General features: G+C 41.3%; 1 long non-coding RNA gene across 5 annotated transcripts in view; it reads left to right on the top strand.

Moving 5' to 3' along the window:
* The first annotated feature begins 3,033 nt into the window (after positions 1 to 3,033).
* LOC111166202 (uncharacterized) overlaps positions 3,034 to 20,816 on the top strand; it is a 30,147-nt gene continuing 12,364 nt past the window's right edge. The window contains exons 1-2 of one of the 5 annotated variants that reach the window (XR_002642567.2): positions 3,034 to 4,047; positions 17,143 to 17,825. This is a non-coding gene — a long non-coding RNA (uncharacterized LOC111166202). Of the gene's footprint in view, positions 4,048 to 4,067; positions 4,468 to 4,497; positions 5,226 to 17,142; positions 17,826 to 20,816 lie in introns of those variants that run through there. The other 4 variants (XR_002642569.2, XR_002642568.3, XR_016395220.1 and 1 more) reach the window with 4 other exon arrangements.

Below are 20,816 nucleotides of genomic sequence, written 5' to 3'. Positions count from 1 at the left end.
CTGAAAATGGAAGTAGCTTAGTGGTAAAGAAGCTTTGATCGCTACAGGTGATCAAGGCAAAGGTGGACAACCATCACCTGGGAAGGTTGAACTTGGCCAGTGAGGGCCCACCTGTGCCAGGAGGACCAGAAGCATTGTCCAGCCCCCTCACCCTTCATCAGAGCAGCTAGGCTTTCTCTCTTTTTCTATATTGGGTTTTCCTATAAGATTTCCTTTGAAAAAAGAGATCTGCTCAAAAAAAAAGTTTTAAAATCACTTAACTAGTTGAACTTTATAACTATTACCAACTCTAAAATTCTACAATATTTAATCCTGTTTGATGTTTTCTAAGAAATCAGGCTACTGATTGATCCATTCTTCTGAAGTCTGAGGTGGGCAAAGAAGGAGCGTGTGGGGGGATGGAAAGTGTGAGTAGAAGTTGGGGTGCTGCTGTCAACAAAGGGCCAGATGCAGGAGCCCTCAACCCTGTGTAAGCTTGCAACGAATCAGAGTCTCTGGGGATGCTGTGTGGTGATAGCTATTCATGACATGCAGTGGGATTGAGAGCCACCGGCTCCATGGGTGAGCAGTGAGAAGCATTCTTCTGTACATGGAACCAAACGTGTCAGGCAGCCTCTGACACAGTGTTTCTTAAACTTCAGGTGCATCAGATTCACCTGGATGACTTGTTCAAACACAGATGGCTGGGATCCGCTCCCAGAGTTGCTGATTCAGTAAACCTGTGACCGGGCCAAGAATTTACATTTTTAAAAAGTTGCAGGTGATGCTGACATTTCTGATGTGGGGAGCACCCTTTGAGAATGACTACTCTGACAAAAGTGATTTACTTTAGACCTGCAAAGAACCTCCTCATGGCGGGAACTCGAGTCACGGTATGCAGCCTTGATAGGATGGGATAGTGCAATTAACCATTGCGGTCTTCCTTGCGGAAATATATTAACCTAGTCTCATCACAGGGGGATCATCAGACAAAATACCAATCGAGGGACATTCTACAACATATCTGACCAGTAATCCTCAAAACTGTCAAGGTCATCAAAACAAGGAAAGCCTGAGAAACTGTCACAGCTGATCGGAGTCTAAGGAGATATTAGTTAACTAAATGTAATGTGGTGTCCTGGATGGGATCCTGGGGCAGAAAAAAAAAAAGACATTAGGGAAAAATCAAGAGAACGATGCGTCAATATTGGTTCATTAGTTGTGACAAATGTACCATATGTTTGTAATATGATAACAGGGAAAACCGAGAGCTGATCCTCTTACTTTATCACACTGCAGCCCCGCAGTAGGAATACAATCCTGGATAAAAGAGGCGACTGTTGTAATGACTTAAAATTCTTAGTAGACATTTTCAACCTTTGGATTCTATTCATCTGGAAATCACCACCATGGCGGCCCCTCTCGCTCTTTCCCTGCCTTCTTTTTTGCAGTTCCAAGAGAATCTGCTCAAGGTCGTTGAAATGAAGGACAGTCAGAGTCCTTTCCCCAGGCAATATTTTGCTGCTGGTTTGTAGTTATGGATGACCTTATTTCACTGGCTTTGAGAGAGAACTTTATCAAATTCCCCAGGTATCATGTAAGTTTTAATGTGTCCTTGGAACACTGTGGGCTCACGGTGTGTGTGTGTCTTGGGGGAGGGTGCATAACACAACCACTCTCTGGACCTGGATGTTTGGGTTTTTTTTACTTTCTTTCTTTATTTTTTATTTTTTTGCATTGTAATCAGTATATTAAGGAGACATTCATATATTTCAAGAATTGCTTAAATTCTTATATCCAGTTTAAGCTTGTGAACATATGACTTTAAACATACAATTAAAGCTATTCATAATTTGCTATACTACCAACATTAAATTACAGTTACTTTGGAGCATAAGTTAAATGGTTGAAAGTAAGCCTGTAACATACCTGCAAAACACCTTCCTAACTCATACATGCAAATTACTTCTCCATGTAAAGTTCTCATGACTCTAACCTCTAAGTTACTGGGCCCCAGAAGTCAGTACTCTAAGGCTTACTTTGGTCCAAAGAGAAAGAAAAAAAAAAAAAGTAACCAGGACCAATAGCTAGATATATTAAAAAAAGATGGCACAGCAGAAGGGAATGCAATTCTACAAGTGCAAGCCCTCAAGAAGCAGCATGTTATATGATAAACCCCTTCTTTAGAAAAGTATCATTTCTATCACTGGACCTGTATGTCTGTTAATCGCCCAATATTCACGTTGTTTCTCCAACTTGGCTTTAGGTCCCCTCAGTCTTTTGGGTGCTGGTTGTTTACAGTTCCTGCCATAGTATCTGGCGAGGTTCTAGATAATAAGTAGCAATCACACCTGGTAAGGAGATAATAATAATTCAAAGGCAAACTGAATAGCTCATGTACAGTTACAGTGGATTGATTGGTTTGGACCATTTATCTTTTCTTTTCAAGTGACTTAACTATACATTTGCAGAAGTTAGTGAGGAACTCAGAGGCACTCCTGGGGATTAACAGTGGCTTAACTGACAGCTTTAGGGGAAAAGCTTAGATACCTGATTCATCTTCCATCCAGGAAGGGACTCCCAGGGGATAAGACTGCAGGGTTGCATGTAAAACTCAAAATTTGAAGCAAAAGTCTCTCATCCCCTGGAATTTTCTCTTCCTAAGATTGAGCAGCAATACTGGAAATAGTGACAACTAAACTTAAAAGAGCTCTTCTAGGGAAACAGGCACCATTCTAATGAATTCATTTCATCCTCACAGAGGCACAGAGAAGGTAAGTAACTTGCTCAAGCTCACACAGCTTGAAGTGGAGCCAGGATTCTAATCTGGGTCATCTGGCTCCAGAGTTCATGCTGTAAACTGTCAGGCTTGCCTGCCTCTCTTAGAGAGGACACCAGGAGAAGTCCACCTCTTGACTAACCTGACTAGAGAGTCCAGGATCTGGGCGGGAACTTCCCAGAGACTACCACATCTGTCTAAGGCTAGAAGGAGAATGTCCCATCCCTTAGCTGTACTTCATGCAACCATCACCACGAGCAACTGGTAAATATTGATTAAGCTTCTGTTCTGTGCCAGGTACCATGGATACAAAGATGAAATAGAGACTTTAGTACTGCCCTCAGGAACTGTGGGGGAGATAGACACCCAAGCAAATAAGCCAACAAAAAATCTCAAACAGCTTCTAATAAAGGTCAAAAGAAAACTGTCCCAGCCCCGATGTTCTGGGACCCACCTTGCCTGGGGGAAGGATACACAGTAGATGACTCCCTTCCTCTCTCATTTAGTTTTCCTGCAGCTTTCTTCTACTTACAACTGACAAGTTTAAATGGCAGAGATTTGAAGTTCTGTACAAGGTGTCGGGATGTTTAGAAGGGAAGTATTCTGTTAATCCGATAAATAGAAGAGAGGCTCCAACTCAGCAGATGCCCGTTTGCCTTCTTCCTCCAGAGACCTTTATATCTTCTCTGTTTCTTCTTCCAAGGCAGGAATCTTGTATTCCCTATGCAAATTCTTCTGGCAGCCTTGCTCTGCTGTGCATCCCCGTCTATCACCATAACAAACATTTGTCGCTGGGGTATTGTTGACGCATTGCCCTCGAAAACTCCCTCTGTCACGGGGTCAGCCTCTTTCTGCTGATCTTCATTATCTAGCCCTGTTGCTATGGAGAGCCGATGGAATCAGGTGTGTTTTTGGCTTACATCACTCCCGCCGGGGTTGCGACAAGGACTCTTCTGTACAAGATGCTTGGCGGGCCTGTGGCAGCCTGCGGCCAGGCTTTTCCTGCGGGTGAAACCTAATCAACTGATAAGCTGCAGATCGTATCAAGACTTCTGTTTGATACGTTACTAGCCACAGACATGTTTCCGCGATTAATAACACGATGCCCTCTGACAATAAAGTTGTTGGGGAGGAAGAAAACACTCCAGGCACCAGACGTGGGTTGAGAGGGCTTGTGTGTTCACATAAACACAATCTCACGTCACTGCCTCACCATAAACTGTTTTGTTGTCGAAGACCGCCTTTGTGCTACTCCTCTGATCTTGGCTTCCTACATAGCCACGTTCTCGGTGAGTATGCCCCGTGGCAAGTGCTGCAAGCGCTGTTTCCTGTTTCTAAACTTGTAGACTACCATCCATACGTCTCACAGTTGTCAAATTTAACCAGGTAACAGCAGCACCTTCATGCTGCTTTTTTATCTTTAGCTTAGATTAAGAGGATCCTGAAAGTAAAGTTGTAGATTTTTTTGGATAGAGTATTCTTAATTAATTTGGCTAAATTTTCATATGACTCGTAATCTAAAAAAGGAAGTAAGTAGAAATTTCAGGACCCGTTCCTCAGGCCTGAAAAATCAGTAGTGACGAGGCTACAGACATGAAGATTTTAAAGCAATAAATGCCTTGTCGTTTTTCTTCTGTGTTTGCTGAGAGCAAAGGAGTAGCATCAGCTTTGTTTTCATTTGATGCCCCCAAACAGGAAGACAATAGCAGGTAAGTCATTGGTCAGAGTCAATGGGGCCCATGCACACTTTGTAGGCCAAAAACATTTGAATAGTTTTCATAATCTGTGTACACTCTTGCAGTGAAGTTGTTTCACTTCATTTATTGATGAATATTACTTATGTAGTACTACTATGGGCTAAGCGCTGAGCTAAGCTTATTCTCTTAAGAGCTTAACATTTTAAAATGATTAAGATATATAACAAACATTTATAAAAATAAAATATGCTTATCCAGTAATTTGGAAATGCACTAAAGCAGAGGAAAAAAATGTCACTCAGAGATAACCACCATTAAAAGCCTGGAGTATATTCTTGCATTTTGTTGACTCTGTGTGCATGTGTGTATGTGTGCATGCATGTGTGTGTGTGTGTGTGTGTGTGTGTGTGTGTGTATTTTAAGCAAAGCTGACAATATACTCTATACAATTTGTCATTTTTTTCTTTTACTTAATTTTAATTTTTACAAACTCTTCATAAATACATTTATTATTGGTTATGTAATGTTTATCTTATTTGTAACAGAGGATCAACATTCTTTTTTCTCTTTTATTTTTTCATGATCATGCTGTATGGATCACAGATTTCCTCATTTCTTAGTCAAAGGTCTGTCTTGACCATACTCACCAAGGTTCTTTGGAAAAGTTAACCTCGCTTGTGCTTTGAGATGGTTCTACTGTTCTCCTGAAGATATAAACATACACACACATCATCACCATCATCCTGGAGCCTGACACAGGCTAAAACCAGGTGTGTGGTCTTCTGGTTTTCAGTCCACTTTGACTGTCATGCCCTTGCTCCTTGCCATGCCCTAGTGGTGCATTCAGAAGTGGGGCTGTCCTCGTGATGGGGAGGTTTTCAAGTCTTTATTAATGAATTCAAGACCTGGTACCTAATACTTAGCTTCCCTTAGCACCATCACAGCCATTCTCCCATCTGGAAAGATCTCTTCTCCCGGATAGGGGGCACTCCCTCATGTCTGTCTCTCCCTTCTCCAGGAAAGCGATTCCAGTTTGGTTCCTACTAGGTCCTATTGTGCCAAATAGAGTCTTGGTACTCCTTCTTGTTACTCAGGAACACAAAGACCCTCTTAGTTGAGTTGGGAAGGGAAGGGTGGGAGTTGCCCAAGGAGAGGGTGGTAAGCAAAGCCTGGAACTGGAGACTTCCATGTCCTTGAGGAGGTGAAGAGAGTTAAAATCACCTTCTGTATTCTTCTGAGCCTCCTCAGGTGATAGAACACCATGGGAACTATTCTCTTAATAGGTCATATTTTCATGTAATGAATGTGGCATAATTTATCAAACCAGTGCCTTCAGGGTAAAATCTAAACTTTTAAACGTGATTTACAGCCTGTCGCCCTTTGGTTCCCACCCACCTCTCCTTGCCCGGCTGACCCAGCCCTGCTGAACTCCCAAGCTCTCTAGCTGGTTTTTCCTCCAGGTTTTGCATATGCTGTTTTTTTTTTGCTGAAACACTCTTCCCTCTATCATCCCTGTCTTCTGCTGAACTTCACACACTTTTCACATTTTAGTTTAAATGTCACTTCCTCTGGTTAGGTTCTCTCTGCTCTGAGGTCTGGTAGCAAATGTCGTAATTACTCAGTTAACCGTTTATCTCCACCCAGATTGTAAATTCGGCAAGGATGAGGGCCACGTCTGTTTTGTGTTTGGATTCTGTTCCAGCTCAGCGTTTGACACATATTAGGTGTTCAATAAGATATTGAAATGAGCAGTGGACATTTTTGGGTGCTTCTGGTTTTTATAAGTAGTGATTATTTGTCCATATCTTGTAATTTTTAAATTACTTTCTGATGATAAGTTCTTGGAAGTAAGATTACTAGGTCAAAGGACATAAGCATCTTTGAGCCCTCTTGAGAAAAGACAGATTGCTTTCCAGAAAGTTTTACACTCCTACTAGTAGTGAATGAAATTTCCTGTTTCATTGTACTCTTATCAGCACTATTAGAAAAAGAAATGTTTTGCTAACTTGGTAGTAAGAAAGGTTCCCTTCTGCTGTTTCAATTTTGCCTTAAATAGTGAGATGTTTTCATCTATTTTTAAACTCATTTATATTTGCTCTATTATGAATTGTCTGGTGTCCTTTGCCCATTTTTATTCTGGAATTTTCATGTTTTTGTAATCACATTTTATAAACTCTTTGTGTTTTAAAGATGTTAGATTATTATCATGATATTCGTTGAAGGTTTTCCCCTCTATTTAGATGTTTGTATTTTCATCTCATGTTCTTTCTCTCTTTTTTTCATCTTACATTCTTCTTAAGTTTAATATCTTCATGTGATCACGTCTGTCATCATTTTCCTTGGGATTTCTTACATGACTCTTAGAGTCCCTTCACCACCAGTGATCAAATATTCAGCTAATTTTTTTTTTTTGGTATGTATACAGTTAGATTTCTTTGCCTGTGTGTGTGTGTGTACTTGTGTGTGTGCATTTGTGTGCATGTGTCCTTGGGTGTCAGCCACTGGGAATTTAATGGTAGGTTGGGAGGACCTTCTTTTGCCAAAAGGCTGACCAATGTCTCAACATGATCTGTTGAATAATCTTTCCTTTTCCGATGATTTAAGGTGCCTCTTTTCACAAACGTAAGAACAATATGATTCTAGCTTCAGTGTGTCTTCCTGAAGTGGGCCAGGGTCTTTTTCATCATTTAGGTTTTAGGGAGAGACTTTTGAGAGGGAGGATACCTTCTGTGTTTGTCCTCCCCAACCCTTCTCCCTGGCTCTGCCTGCTGTGTAACGCAGTTCAGCTTCACTGAGGCTAAACTCTGAGGCATCTAGGGAAAGTTGGCGTTGAGATCTGAAACTGGTAATGGCACAACGCATTTGCATGAAAACCCACTTCGCCAATTCAGTCATGTTTATAGTTGTCTTTTTGGCATTATTGGAGTATAGCTTTAGTTCGTCTGACGTTGGATCTAAAAACACACAGCCTACAAACAGATACCCACTAAAAAGTAAGTGCTATGGTGAGAGACAGAGAGACACTGCCACCCTAACTAGTGTTCAAGAGACCAGAGTCTCTATGGTGATGGTTTCTTCTTTTACACAACACTGCACAGTTGTACAAGGGGGGAATGCCAGTCTTAACTAAGACAAGAGTCGACAAAATGTTTCCTTTACAGGAAGCCACTAGCCACAGTACACAGAAAGGTGGGTGGGAACAGACATCTCTACATTAAGGTACTTTTCTCTCTCTTTCTCTCTCTCATTCATTCTTTCTTCCTTGCTCTCTTGCTTCCTTCCTTTCTTGCTTGTTGGCTTCAGCTTAGTTCTATGATAACGTTTGACTTTATCATAGTTCTTGCAAGTTGGTCCCTGGGAAAATGAATCACAGAATCTAACATCTCAAGTTATGAAGCATTGAGGACATTCATTTGTTGTATTTTCCATAAATCAAAATTGGAAACAGAGACAAGTGGTTATTTTTATATGTCAAGAAGCAGAAACAGTGGGAGTAAAAGAATCTTGCTGCTTTAGGAAAGGATTGTAATTTATATCAAAGTGCTACAGGATTGAAATGGAAGTGTTTCAAGAGTTTCCCCACATCCTGCCACAAAATGTGGATCTGTGTTTTGAAATCAATTCGTTCAATCTTTATCCTGAATTCAAATACAACTTTTTTCCCTTCCTGAATCTTAAACAAATATAATTAACAATCCTTTTCTTTCGTTGGCGGGGGGGGGGGTTGTCTATTATAATTTCTGCATCTGGGGGTTTGTTTGGGTGGGGTTGGGGCATTGCAAGTATTTAAAATGTCCTCAGGTGTTTATTTGCAAGTAATAGACAGCAAGTAACAAAGAGACCCATCTCATTCCAGCTTAAATCACGGAGACCCTGTCCCCAACCCCCATCCCTCATTCTCCACCCCCTTACCCTGCTCTTCGTTTCCTTTTCCCACAGCGTTTATCACCCTCTAACACACTACCAGTTTACTTGTTATGTTTATTGTCTATTGCTTGTCTCCTGAATAAGGACAGTGATTCTTGTCGGTTTCATGTATTCTAAGTGCTTGATACCATATCTGGCACGTAAGCAGTCACTCAATAAATTTTTGTTGAACTGAATGTAATCAACTCGCATCCCTGAAAAGTCCAGTTTTCTGGTGGGGTGGGGTCCTTCGTCTCAATGATGTCATCCAGAACCTAGCTCTTCACTCTTTTCTCTGTCTACTTTGTTTTTGTTAGCAGTGACCCAATCCTAAGTCACGCTCCTCCTGTGGTCCCCAGATGGCTCTAGCTCCAGGGTTTCTAATTCAAATACAGCAGGAGGGACATGGAGGCTTCATCTCGCATTCCTAGCAAAAGTCCTGAGAGTCCCTCTGAATGAACTGGCTCAGTCACGGTCATGGTGACTGGGGGATAGGTGTGCTGATGGCTTAGCCCAGCACACATGTTCCTTCCTTCCCACCAAGATGGAATTAGCCTTTTAGGAATCACGTGGATCCCCAAACAGAAACTGCGGGGCTGCTGGAGAGGGGGCTGTGGAGTTTGGATGTCCACACTCTTCAACAAGAAGGAAGAACACGCTAACCAATAAGGGTTTATCATTACAAGCAAACAGAATTTGGGAAACCCCCTGTCTGTTCTTCCTAGTTTATGTGACTAGAGCTGAGGTTAGACTCAAGCTTATGTGATTAGATTGAGCACATCTTCTCAATTTTTCTTTGGGGGGGAGCAATTTGTGTTTTCCTAGGAGGTGGAGGAATCCTCTAAAAGGATCCAGGAGAGCAAGTAAACAAAAAGCTGACCTTAGGATTAAAAAAACAGTTGCCTTTTCATTCTTTCCAGTGATGTAACTTACTGGAGTTTTAAGAAAAGCAGTCACTTCACCCCTTTTCATTCTTATTCTGCACTGGGTGCACCAGACACTGGTACTTCTTCATCTTCAGGACTTACTGACCAAGTTAGGTAGCACAGAGAGAAGATCCACGTTGTAGCCTGTGGCCATGAGTAAGGGTGGTACTCAGAGCTGATCCCATCAAGGCAGAACTCTTGGCTGTCAGCAGAGGACCAGCTCACTCTGACAGCTGGCTCCTCTTCTTGCCCTTCCTCATCTCTGTGGCTATTAACTCAGGATTCAACCCCTAGTAGAATGCTCTTTAATTTTGTCACCCATAATTCTGTAACACAGGGGATGAATTGCTACAGGTAAGCACTGGGGGATGGTACAATTTCCTTAGTTATATATAAGGTCAACAAATGTGCCAGAAAAGTGTAATTCATTCTTCCAGGATCTTTTTTTTTCCTCCAAATTTGTGTTTTTATTTACTCTGACTACAGGATAGTCTGAGAAACAACAGCAGTGAGACTAGAGGCAGGAAGACATATTAGGATGCTTTTGCAAAACTTCAGTACCTGACAAAAGTAGTAATGCCAAAGAGGGAAGAGGTATTTACACACATAATCTAAAGGCAGTAGTGAGTACTTGAGTACACAAGGACAGTGAAGAATCTATACTGACGTCAAGATTTCCAACTTGGTTTACTAGGACATAGATACTGGTGTCAGTGGCCATGAACAGGAATACAGGGAAGGAAACATAGGGTTTTCAGTTTACTTTGCTCAGATCCATCAGAGAAGTCACTATCTGTGGCAGCTATAGCCTTACAAAATATATTTCTTAAATCATAAGACTTGAAAGTCAAAATTACTCTTTGATCCATGGACTGCAGAATGGATGTTGTGTTAGCAGGTATGAAAGCAACATTAATCTCGTACATCTCCATCAGAACTCTTGCATGGCAAGGTGCATTTTCAACGAGCAGTATTATTTTGAAAGGAATCTTCTGAGCAGTAGTTCTCAACAGCAGGCTTAAAATATTTAGTAATCTATGTTGTAAGCAGATGTGCTGTCATCCAGGCTTTGCTCTTCCTTTTATAGAACACAGCGAGAGTAGATTTAGCATAATAAGGGTCCTAGAATTTTTATAATGGTAAATGAGCATTGGTTTCAACTTATAGTCACCAGCTGCATTAATCCCTGACAAGAGAGTCAACCTGTCCTTTGAAGCTTTGAAGTCAGGCATTGACTTCTACTTTCTAGCTATGAAAGTCTTAGATGGCTGCTTCTTCCAATATAAGGCTGCTTTATCTTCATTGAAAATCCGTTGTTTAGTGTAGCCACCTTCATTAATTATCTTAACTAGACCTTCGGGATAATTTGGTGTAGCTTCTACATCAGTACTTGCTGCTTCACTTTGCACTTTTATATTATGAAGACGGCTTTTTTCCTTAAACTTCATGAGCCAACCTCTGCTAGCTTCAAACTCTTCTCCTGCAGTTTCCTTACCTCTATCAGCCTTCACAGAATTGAGGAGAATGAGGCCCTTGCTCTGCATTAGCTTTGGCTTAAGGGAATGTTGTAGCTGGTTTGGTATTCTATCCAGACCACTAAAACTTCCTCCATCTTGGCACTAAGGTTATTTTGCTTTCTTATCATTCAGGTGTTCCCTGGAGTAGCACTTTTAATTTCCTCAGTAACTTTCCTTTGCATTCACAACTTGGCTAACTGTTGGACACAAGAGGCCTAGCTTTCAGCCTATCTTAGATTTCGACACGCCTTCCTCACTAAGCTTAATCATTCCTAGCTTTTGATTTAAAGTAAGACGTGTGACGCTTTCTTTCACTTGAGCACTTAGAGGCCATTGTAGGATCATTCATTGGCCTAATGTTTTTTTTAATTTTTGAATTTTATTTAATTCATTTTTTTATACAGCAGGTTCTTATTAGTCATCAATTTTACACACATCAGTGTATACATGTCAATCCGAATAACCCAGTTCATCACAACACCACCACCACCACCCCCACCCCTTTCCCCCTTTGGTGTCCATACGTTTGTTCTCTACATCTGTGTCTCAATTTCTGCCCTGCAAACCAGCTCATCTGTACCATTTTTCTAGGTTCCACATATATGCGTTAATATATGATATTTGTTTTTCTCTTTCTGACTTACTTCACTCTGTATGACAGTCTCTAGGTCCATCCACATCTCTACAAATGACTCAATTTCATTCCTTTTTATGGCTGAGTGATAGTCCATCGTATATATGTGCCACATCTTCTTTACCCATTCATCTGTCGATGGGCATTTAGGTTGCTTCCATGACCTGGCTATTGTAAATAGTGCTGCAATGAACATTGGGGTGCGTGTGTCTTTTTGAATTATGGTTTTCTCTGGGTATATGCCCCGTAGTGGGATTGCTGGGTCATAATTCTCTGGGATCTTAAGTCTCATGTCTTATTCACAACAAAAGAAAGGCACTCTCATTTTCTAATACTTCTGCTTACAAAAAGGATATAAGTAATCATTATTTTCATGACTACAGCTGGCTCCGCAGTACAGCACTGTTCCTTTGGAGTAATGTTAACCATGAATAACTCCAAGGATGAAATACGACTACTTACTCATGCATGGTCTAGTCCCTGCCTGCCTTGCCACCTCCATTGTGTGCTGATTTCCCTTTTCTGCTGTCTGCTTCAGCCACAACGGCTTGTAAGTTACTGAAATAACTCAAAGTCTTTCCTTCCTTAGGGTCTTAGACTGCCTGTGTTCAAGTTCTGCCTTTCCACTTACTTACCCTTCCCACACTGCATTTGACTCATCTGTGAGGCAGGGCTAAAGGTCGTCCTAGTTCACAGGATTGTGTTAGGATTAAAGGATATAATGTATGTAAAGTTTTTAGAATGTTCCTGGTTCCTAATAATTAAAAATGTTCGCCCCTCCTCCTCCTTCTGTTCCTATTTCTCCTCTCTCCCCCATCTCCTCACCTCCCTTTTTCCAAACCAGGCATTTCAATGTCTTAGTTGTTATATAAACCATCACTACTTCTGAGGCCTTTTCCGACCATCCTACTAAAATACTTCCTTCCTTATTTCTCTGTTTCCTTCACAGCACCTATCTCCAATTGTAGTTTGTATATTTATTTGTTTTTATTTCACTGTTCATTATCTTTCTCCATGAAGAGAATAAAAATTCCATGCTAGCTGGGTCCTTGGCTGTTTTATCCATCATTGTACATATTATACGTGTCTGCACAGAGCAGGCTATCAATACGTATTTAAGAATGAAAGCTTGAGTCCTTTGAACAGGAGGGGAACTACAAAGGGAAAGTGAAATTCTGAATCACTAATAATTCTATAATATACTGGGGCAGAAGCCACACGGCTGAGTACTGCCACTGGGGCTGGGCATGAGTGGTGGGGGGTGAGAGGAAGCACACCTCTAACCTAAAAGAAAATGCCAAGCAGCTTGAACATCTCTGATTTCCAGGGCCTTGGCTGCGAAAGTAGCTGGAAGTGCCAAGCAGGGGACAGTGATGGCCGTCAAAAGGCTGGACGAGCCCTTAGACTTGCTTGGTGGAGGGATCTTACTCAGCAGCACATGGAAGATACTTTTCTAGGGACCTTCAGAAATATTTGAAAATTATCTTGCAGGAGGTTGAAGGTCTACTGTCCCCAAGCTACGGAAAGAACCAGGGAAACTTGAGTTGGGGTTGTTCTTGTTATCTGTGCAGTTGGGTAAGCCCGGAGAAAACTTGAATTACAATATTAATATTATCATGGCCAGGACTCATCCCCATGTGCAGGTTCAGAGAAAGAAACACTCTAGCAAAAGTTCATAACCAGTTCATTGATGGAGTGTCACAGTGAGGGAGGAAAGAGCCCTGTTTTATCAAAACTACATATCATCACCCACATGGCCTCCACAGGCTGTAAGGAATGTTGGTGGGGAAAAAGGATCATTTTCTATCATACTGAATGTTTTTGAAAAATCACATTTCTAGCATTAGCCAACAGTAAAGAATGTTGTATACACTTACATTATCTGGATACTGGGAAAGGCGCAAACTGGTAAACACCCTTAGTAAGGTGGGAAAATGTTAACACTGATACTTTTAATGAGAGGATGGTCATTTGAGAGTCAGGGAGTCACACCTGTGCTCCTTTTACCCCTTACTAGTTTCATTTAAAAAATGTTTAACAGGAGTATATAAAATAAAATGTGAATGGCCCTCTTCCTCCCCTACTGGTCAGCCAACCCTATTCCTTAGAGGTAACCGCTGTGGAATCAGGCTCCTGGGCATTCTCTCACCCTTTCTGTGTTTCCTTCACCTATACATACCCCATCACTTTGCGTGATCATCTTTTTACTGGTATGCTTCCTCTTATTAATAGGATGAGCGTGGTTGTATACGAATATCTTTGTATATATTTCAGGGTATCTGTAGACTAGATTCCTAGAAGTGTAATTACTGGGTCAAAGTTAGTTGAATTGAAAATTCCTGGGGTCCAGGTCTGATTGCATTTCTGCTTGTGAGCACTGATATGGGCACCCTCACTCCTTTGAACTGAGTTTGGACTAGGTGATCTTTAAATGCCTTTCTAGCTCTAACATGGTTTAAGTCTAAGATTCTTAGGCTCCTCTAGATGACGGCTGCTTTAGGCTGACTTCTGTGCTGTGATTTTGAGAATGATTCTCGATTTAGAAGCAATCCAGAGAGATAAGAAGAATTAAAAGAAAATGAGCAGATGAAGCTGAAAATGAACATGCGTTTTCCATAAATACCAAGAAAGGCCAGAATTGAGCCAAAGCGGACTAAATACCCTTCGTAAAAACGCTAGAGCTGAAAGTGGTGCTTTTACCATGAGCAGGCAACATAGATGTTTGAACTAAAGGAGTGTCTTGATATCTAAAGAGCTTACAGTTCTTTGTATTGAATGGAAGGCACCTTACCAGGGTTGGCATCAGCCCAATCCATAACCTTTGAGCTATAGTCTTTGTGACTGTGTCATTAGCTGGTTTCGTAAAAGCACATGGCTAAACCTGCCCAATCCTTGGCTGGGGATCCTTTCAGGAAAATCCAGGGTGCTGCTGAAGTGTGGTAGGTGACTCTGGTAGTGGAATTCTGTCTTTGAGTCAGGACAGAATTTTAGCCTTTCCCTGGTTTGGGGGTTTTGTCATATTTAAGGACCTATAAAAATTTTCTACAGAAAATGCTATCTTAAAAAGGTAGTTTCATTTTAATTGAAAGAGTGGTAAACTGTTTCCTTAAGATTCCACTTCAAGTTTAGTTGACGATGTCATTATTCATTTCCTTTTTAGGAATGACAGGTTCAGCCCTAGAGAATGATCAGCAGGTTGCCATTGGTAATTCAGAAACAACTAAGATGTCCAAACCCCATGACAGAGGTTTTAGGGTATTTCTAAGTGAGAGCCAGTGGATATTCTTAGAGCAGTTCACGCTAAATAATTGGTAAAGCTTCTTAATAAAATTTTGAACTTTCCAATTTATTTCAGTAGTACTAGCTACCAAATCTGTATTACTGAAATTTCTTAACTTTTATGAAATGGACATTTGAGGAGTGCCCATATATCACTAGACCTTATGGGAAGGAATACAGAAAAGTGAAATTTTTAATTTAAACAAGATATATAAGCATGCATATAAGTACAGATCCGAATTTCTCCAAAACAGGATGCCAAGAATTAACTTCAATGAACGCTCTAAAGATATAACCCTGATCTGCATACATGCTTTTTTTCTCTTTGGGCTTAAAGGTGCTGATCTAAGATGCTGATGGCTACATTTATTTCATCAGCATGAATCATTAGTATCATTAATCCCAAAAGGTTAGGGTAAAGAAGTAGTTAGATGTACACATGATGTTATAGAGCTAATAGATGGCTATGTCTGTCTAGAATCCTCAAATGGTCTACAAATTGTTGTAATGAGTGTGAATTATTATTTTTGTCTTCAAACTTTTATACCAGTGCTGATGACTTTACTAGCATATTACATGGAGGTATGTAGAACCTAAGTGATATATCACGTCCTTTGGTTCTGTGGCTGAGATAGGAAATTACCTTCAGTAAGTAACTTTCATCGGTGATGGGCTTTTGGCTGGGTCCATGCCTATGCAGAAAGAAACTGCATTTGTTAGCCTCCCTTGCAGCTAGGTGTGTCCAAGTGCTGAACTTCTGACTAATGGGATATAAAGGGTAGTGCCATGTGGATGGTAGCTTCTGGGAACCCTCTTTACAGACTAATGGTATATGCACCCAAACCCCTTAGTCTTCATTACCTTCCCTTGCTGCTAATATAAGTCAGATGTAATATAAGTCTTGTACCAGAACTTTAGGACCATAGCTTTGGGACAGCAGAAGAAAAATGCTGAAGGAACCTGGGTCCCTGACACATTTGGGGATCAAATCTGCCATACCAGACCAAGGTTTCTACCTTCAGACTTTTATATGAAGAAAATAGACTTCTACCTTTTTTAAACATTGTAATTTAAAGCCAATTTCCATTAATCATCACCTATTCCTTTGATGGGCATTAGCCTGATTTTCTTCAATAAAAAAAACGTGGCACATTTTTTTTCCTGAAATCAGTATCAGGCAATATGATCAGATGTATGGTCCAGTAAATGGACAAGAAAGTTTCAAACTGAGATGACATAGAAAAAAACCCAGAATGAAAGCTTGCCATCTGTTTCTATTACACGTATATCAATAGTTGAGCTGGTGGTGCTTTGGTTAGAATGGTTACAGGTAATTTAATCGTTAGTGATACTGAAACGAGTAGAATGCTGATGGGGCATTCTACCGTGAGAGGCGTATAGACCTTTTCTCAACTTCACTATGTCAGGGTCAGTGACCCTCCCTACTTTAAGTCTCAAGAGGGTTTTGGCTGACCAGTTCCTCCCCACCCCCCGACAAACATACCTTTTGCTAGGATCATAAATGAGAGCATAAGTTCACTCTTCTACTCCTACCTTTAATTTACCTGTTTCTTCCCCCAATCATTTTCATGCCAACAATCCCTGGAAAAGGGGGAAAAAACAAAATCTAACAAACACAAATCCAAGGCAATACCCTGACACTGCTAATGAGCCATATCTCTGGATAAATCAGAGGTGATGACAGTGTAACTGGATTGTTGTGTCACTGGCCTAATAGGGAAAAAAGCATTTTTAATTTACTTACGTCTGCTGAGTGCATCACAGTAGTAGTTTGTTGGCTTTTTTCAAAAGCATCAGATGAGATAGGTTAGTGTCACTGCTCCCTTATCATCTTTGAATAAGGATTTTAAACTCCCAAGTAGCTGAATAACATGCAAGATATTTGCAGAAGGCAAAAGTGGACTCCAGACTCCTCCAACTTCCTAGAGTTTGCTTATTCTTGAGCCCCCAACTTCTTCATGATTTTGCTCCCATGGCTTCCCCAATCCAGGAAGTTTTCTTTGTATTTCACATCCACCCTATCTATCCTCATAGTTCCTTTCCTGTGATTTTGAAATTTCTTTTAAATTCTACTTACATCACATTGAATCCCAGAACTAGCACTTCTGTCATTGCCATTTACTACACTGAAGACATCCCTGAAGTGTGGCTCAAAGGAAGGACCCCCTCGGAGAAAGGGGTTGCCCAGATAAATGATTCACTCACTACAGAGATGGATTTTTTTAAAAGGTCACTTTCATTCTGGAAAGGAGGAAACTGGTTTTCCTGTCTTTTGAAGCATCATCACAAAGTCAGGAGATAGAGGGCAAAGCTTATAACCGTGAGGTTTAAATGAACATGGAGAAAAGCGGTCTCCCTGGGACGGGGTGTCTGATAGCTCACGTCCATCCTTCTCTTTCCCTAGCTGCTGAAGATGCAGAAGCAGCCTTGCTAACGTGCAGCAGTGACGTGACTCACGGTCGGCTGACATGGCAGGAAGTCACCTCAAGCTGCACTGACAGACGGGAAAGTCCAGAGCAGATTGAATGTACTTTTTAAGAAAAGGAAACAAAGGAGGCACTTTGTAGCTGATGGGCTGTGTCACAAGGTCAGAAAGCCCAATTACATTTGATAGTTCTTTGCAAGGCACAGGAGTACCCTGGGAATGCATTGATTTTATATAAAGACATTACTATAATATTTGCAAGCTACGCATATATGTTTTAGTCATCAAATACAGAACAGCATTCTTGTCGGCAGAATGAAATCACCCAATCTTCACTGGACTGAATTAAATAAAAATTAATTGCTGGGGTCTCAGCAAGGATGGTCATAAGAAAAATTGTGAAGCAAGACATATTCCCTTTCAGAGTGGTTGCCTGTTTTTTGGAGTTCTTCTCTTGTCCCAGGGGTTCAGGGACCTTCTGGGACCCTTTTCCTTTCAAAGGAAAGGAAGAGAACTCTTTCAACCTATCAATGAATCTGCAAATGTATGTGGTCCTGTGGTGTGCCAAGTACTCTGCAAGGGAGTATGAGAAGGCTGGAGAGGAAAAGGTCTTTGAGGAGCTCCATCTAGTTGAGGACTACAAGATGTAAACATATTGAAGGGTGAGTACTAGAAAAAGAGTTCTTTCAAGGGAGAGTATGATAGATTATGAAATGGCTATGTCAAGAGAACAGACATGCTGTGGGCATTGAGAGGAAGGTGAGATCAGTGTGGACAATGTTGGTCAGGGGAGTATTTGTGCAAAGTGAGGATATGGAACTATACTCCACATTAAAGCAGACAGAGCCCACTTTAAATAAGTGGCAAAGATCAAATCAGTTATCCCAGGAATGGTGGTAGCCAAGGTAGATATTTGAGTAGAAGGGTGGCTGCAGGTATGAGAGTCTGAAGATCTGGGTTAGTCCTGGTTCGGAAAGACAGTTGAACAGTGAAGCCTGTTTCTTCATCTGTAGAATGGATGTAATAAATGCCCTACCTGCCATCACATTAAGTGAAATAATGTGAATCACAGTGTAAACTATAACCCACATAATAAGCCTAAATTGTTGTTAATGGTGATATATTATGACTTTAGGAATAATTTTGCTTGTAGAGATACTGCTTAATTTTAAGGACTAAAGTGGTAATTTAAACATCCGTTCATCTGGAATAAGACAAGGATGTCCACTCTCACCAGTTCCATTCAACATGATATTGAAGTCCTAGCCACACAATCAGACAAGAAATGGAATAAAGGGTATCCAAATTGGAAGGGAAGAGGTAAAATGGTCATTGTATGCAAATGACACGATACTCTCTGTAAACATCCATTCATAGGTAATGAAGAAGAGTTGGAGGTGGTGGTACTAACTGTATATGAAGTCACAACACGTTGGTGACCAGTGAGTGCAAGCCTAAGCTTAGTTTGGGGTCTTGCTGGAAGCAAGGTGAAGACATTTGTGTTTTATTATTATAATTAATGCAGGTATCATCTTTCTAAGGATTTTTCCATTTTCTCTGGCAGTGAGGATATTATGTTCACAAAGTCCCAAATGAATATTACATTTTAAGTTTGGACTTACAGAGCTTGCACATTGCATGGTGCATAGTAAGAAACCAGTGTGTATTGAATGAGTTAGTTTTCTAGAGTTAAGATGCAATCTGGTAATCATTGCTTCTAATATGAGGAGTAGGAAGCATTTTTTTCCTCCTAATCTTGTTGGAAAAATAGTCTCTGAGGAAGTTGGTTTCTACACATTTTGATCATGTCCTCTGATCACAAAATATGTGCACTATTGTCAATCTCCATATTAAATACTAGTAAAGTTTGATTTCTTAATTTAGACTAAAAAAAAAGATTTCAATACATATATTGATACTTAAAAAAATAGTGATGTATTTGTAGTGGGGTCAAAATTCACACACCATGAATCAGATATGCATAAATTAAAAAATGAAGAAATGCATCTTTATTTTCCTTCACTGAGCTCATCTTACTTGGAACCCCTGTTTGCAGTGATGACAATTTCCATACTTTCCAGGCTAAAAAGTTCTTTGGGGTAAATATTGAGTCCATTCAAAGTTCAAACCCTCATACAGGGCAGTTTCTCCCCTCTCAAGAATTTCTCTCTCTTTCTTTTCTTGTTCTAGACTAGAGAACTGTGTGCCAGGTAAAGGGGGGAGGACTTCTGGTCCCTAGGTTGCCCCCTGCAGCCCATAGGCTTCTGCGGAGCAGCCGGCTCCCCAGGCTTTGCTGTTCATAGAGGGGTGATCAGCCCCATGCACCTCGGATATCGTGCTGACGTCCCTTGCTGATGTCCAGTGGGCCACTCACATGGTCTCCATGGGTCTGTGGATTCTGCACTCTGTCTCCAAGCCTCATCCAGTCAGATGGTTCCCTTGGTACCTATATCCTCCTTCTCCCTAGTCCCATCCTCTCTTTGCCATCTTAGTACCACACTGCAGTGTGTGATACCCCTGGGGGCTGGGGTGGCCCCAGGTCCATTCCCCCAGGGCAGGATGGCTGGAAATCTATGAGAAGCTGGCTAGTTTCCCTGTTCACACTGTGTTCACAGATTCCCCCCAAACCTCTCTGATTCTCCCTACCCCAGGTCTGGCCCTGGCCCTTCTCCCCTACCCCTCAATCAGCTCCTTTCTGCAGCCCAGGAAGGCTGTCATGGGGGCTTAGCGATTAATCCCTTCTTGGGACTAAGAACTGGCTGTCTCTCCCTTCTTCCCCAGAACCAGTCCTCTGACATCCAGCTCATCAGACCACACACATTTCCTTTTTAACCTTTTTTTTTTTTTTTCCTCAGCAAGACTCAGCTTTTGCAAAACAGGAGTGTTTGTTTTTAGACTTTTGTCTAACTATAATATTTTAAGACCTCATTTTTTTTTTTTTTCTGTGGTACGCGGGCCTCTCACTGTTGTGGCCTCTCCCGTTGCGGAGCACAGGCTCCGGACGCGCAGGCTCAGCGGCCATGGCTCACGGGCCCAGCCGCTCCGCGGCATGTGGGATCTTCCCGGACCGGGGCACCAACCCGTCCCCTGCATCGGCAGGCGGACTCTCAACCACTGCGCCACCAGGGAAGCCCAAGACCTCATTTTTAAACAAAGTGCAGTGATGGCTCTTGTTCTCATCCAATTCTGGCCCTGGGTCCAATGGGTAGCAACTTCCAGAACAGTTAGGGAAAATGAATCACCAGAAACAAGAAGTATTGACTTAATGCCTCAAAAATTTTATTCCTGTCACAGATATTTAAGGTATTTTAGTAGTTGTGACACTACCCTGAAATGGGTGATGGTGACATCAGTTCCCTGGCTGCGAGGTGCTTGATCATTCATTCAGCAGCTTAAATGTTCCCGGGTTATGAGTCATTCACAAAATATTTGTTCAGTAGCTACTTCATTCCAAACACAGGAGAAGTAGACTACGTTTTTAACAACTGGTTGCTGAAAACTCTATGGGTAAACAATCCAGTGTAAAGATTGATGGAATAGGAATAAAGGGAGAATTTTAGGGGTCACAAACAGTGGAAAACCTTGGAAAAGGAGTGAAGTAGGGCCTTGTTCAGAACAGGGCACCACAGTTCAAAGCCAGAGGTGGATACTCT

This window comes from Delphinapterus leucas, chromosome 12 (assembly GCF_059928025.1).
Source record: "Delphinapterus leucas isolate spDelLeu-1000000601 "Yukka" chromosome 12, BTC_Dleu_Yukka2, whole genome shotgun sequence".
NCBI classification, from domain to species: Eukaryota; Metazoa; Chordata; class Mammalia; order Artiodactyla; family Monodontidae; genus Delphinapterus; species Delphinapterus leucas.
This window is presented reverse-complemented; position numbering and strand designations above follow the sequence as displayed.